Source organism: Lactuca saligna, chromosome 9 (assembly GCF_052625555.1).
Source record: "Lactuca saligna cultivar CGN05327 chromosome 9, ASM5262555v1, whole genome shotgun sequence".
In the NCBI taxonomy this organism is placed as follows: Eukaryota; Viridiplantae; Streptophyta; class Magnoliopsida; order Asterales; family Asteraceae; genus Lactuca; species Lactuca saligna.
Window position 1 is genome coordinate 23,598,079 of NC_136425.1, and position 2,797 is coordinate 23,600,875.

The 2,797-nt window shown below is 33.4% G+C and overlaps 1 pseudogene; it reads right to left on the minus strand.

Moving 5' to 3' along the window:
* Window positions 1–591: 591 nt before the first annotated feature.
* LOC145017931 (protein MIZU-KUSSEI 1 pseudogene) lies at window positions 592–1,714 on the minus strand (annotated as a pseudogene).
* Between the last annotated feature and the right edge of the window lie 1,083 nt (window positions 1,715–2,797).

The window sequence follows — 2,797 nt, forward strand, 5'->3', positions numbered from 1 at the left end:
TTTAAATTTAAAATCAAATTTATAATAAAATTCAAAATCTAGACTAAAAGTGTAATTTTTAAAAGTTGGATAATCTGTTGACGGAAATAAAAAATCAAATTGAATATAGATTTCATTTTTAGGATTTAATTAAATAAAAAAATATATAAAAAAAGATTTTTATGAAGTTTTTCCTTTTATTAATAACTATCAATACTAAATTTAATCAACAAAAAATGTCACTAATAAGATACATTCATCATTTTATTTTGCATGTGTTAGAATATGTTATACTTTTCTCACTTCACTCTCATCCTTAGTTTACATTAGTTGTTTATGAACTACTGTAGATTAGTTCAGATCTTTTAAAACGAATATTAAACACGTTTGTCTAGCTTTTTTTTTTTTTTGGAAACTCGGTTATTCTTTTACGAGTCCTATAAAAATACTATCATGTGTGGAATTGTGGATATTCATCCACCAATTTTTAATTTTTATATATTTTATAATAGATTGTGCCTATTTATACTTATCTGTCAAAAAAGCTAATTTAACAAACATAACCGAGCATAAACGATAGAAATCTAGGACTAAACTATAATAAAGTTAGGATTAAGAGAAAATAATTTTTTTACTTAAAACGTAAATAGCAAAATGTAAACAGAATTACATGTAAAAAAGGGTAAATGCTACCCCTAGGCATCCCTCCATACAAGTCTAATAATGGCTTCTAGTGAGATTTCACTTATAAATTTTTATAAGGATTCTTACCTCTCCAGTCTCCATTGGTAGACAAATACATGAAAAAAATTTAAATAACATGTATCACAAAAACACAATCGCCATCAAATTATACTAGATTTTTTAAATTATACTCTAAGTAAAAATATACTGAGTTCAGGCCCTCCGTTTCCATCCATGTTCATCATATAATAAGCTTCCGAGTCACGACTCCCCACGACTCGCTGAAACCTCGCTCTCATGTACAGGAACTCGCCCTCCGATTCTCCGCAACTTCCTCCGGCGCTGCTCTTTCTGCCGCCTTCCAACACTGGTAGAACACCAGCTCCCACAGAGACGCTCTGCACCGTGCTCAGTGCATACCAATCGGAGTCCGAGCACGCCCTTGCCGACGCGTACCCACAGTTCCTTCCGTTACAGTACGTCATCCATGTGGGCTCGTTGAACAGCTTGATCTCTCCCCGACGACCAGACAACCTAGAGTGTTGTTTTTTCTCGCACTCAAGCGCGATCCGTACTAGCCCTGAAGACATCTCCTTAACGAGCGCCGCCGTAGATATCGATAGTTCAATGATCAGTACTGGTGCGGATCGTGGGTCAAATTGCACTGCAAAGCTGACATGTCCTCTCCGGTTTCCAAACAAAGTTCCGGTGACTTTTCGACCGAGCGACGGCGTTGGTGACAGCTGAATCGGCAAGCTTAGCCGCCGGAAGGTGGGAATGATTGCAGGGATTGATATGATGGTTAGAAGGGAGCGTATAAGTGTGGAGATTCCAGTGCGGGTTCTGGATAAACGGCTGTATGATAGAGGAGAACTTTTTCCGACAAGGGGTTTGTTATCGTTGATGGAAAAGGGGTCAACGATAAATGCAGTGCAGGTGATGTAATTTGATGGGGCTATTTTGCTGGAACTGGTCCTGGATAAAGAGAGAAGACTATGATCATGCTTCATTCTATAAGAGTTTGATGATGATAACATGATGATAAAGTTTTGAATAGAGGGAAGGGTGGTGGTTCATCTTGTTCATTTGCAATGTATATATACAGACACAGCATGAACGATACATTTCGATATTTTTTCATTTTCATAATATATAATAAATATTATTTAATTAAAAATATAAGTTGTAAGTAAACAAAAAAGTTTTGAAAAAAGAAAGTAATAACACATTAATCGCCAATTTGATAACCATCATTTTATGTAATCAATAATAGATTTTTATAATTTTGATATTGTCGATCATTCTATATATAGTAACAATGGGATGTACCACTTTAACATTTTCATGTTTATGTCTTTGTAAATTTTAAAAGTGTTCAATGCGGTTGTATCAATAAAAAATAAACCAACTAACCTACATAGACAGGGTAAGTCGGATCGAATCCACAAGGAGTTCGTTGTCAAACTATGTATCAAAATAATCAATGGAAAATAGATTACTTGTAATCGTGACAAAAAGGTTTAAACAAAGATTAACCAAATCAAATACTTGAAACTTTATTAGTTAAAACAAAACTTTAAATGAGAAAAATAAGGTACTTCCGGTTCGGTTGTCGGACAATTTAGATTCACACACTTTCTTCCCTAAAATCCTAGTTCAATTACTTACATGTAATTGGGGTTTATGATCTTGCAACACATAATTTTGGGTACACAATATGTTCATTCAACTAGTTGTCTTACTCTTTATGTCTATTTGGATTAAGAACAATGAGTGAAATGATAATAAAGTGTCTTGTAACTACCTATTACAATATTAAAATTTAATATCACAAGTTGGAATAATACATGTGGATTCAACCAATTGTCTTTGTTCCTAAACTACTTAAACTTGGAACAATCGGTGAATTGACAATGCACTATTTTAGTTATGAAATCAAACAAATTCATACAACTCAATTTCAATCATTGTTACCAAAAGATTATCATATGAAACATAAAAGAACAATTGAAATTAACTAGAACTAAGTAATAATCAAGTGTATTCGTCCAAAAGTCCTAAACATCCCCGAAAGTAATCCTAATGATTTAGCCTTCCATTGAGTTCATAAAAACACTAACTTGGATGAAAATAA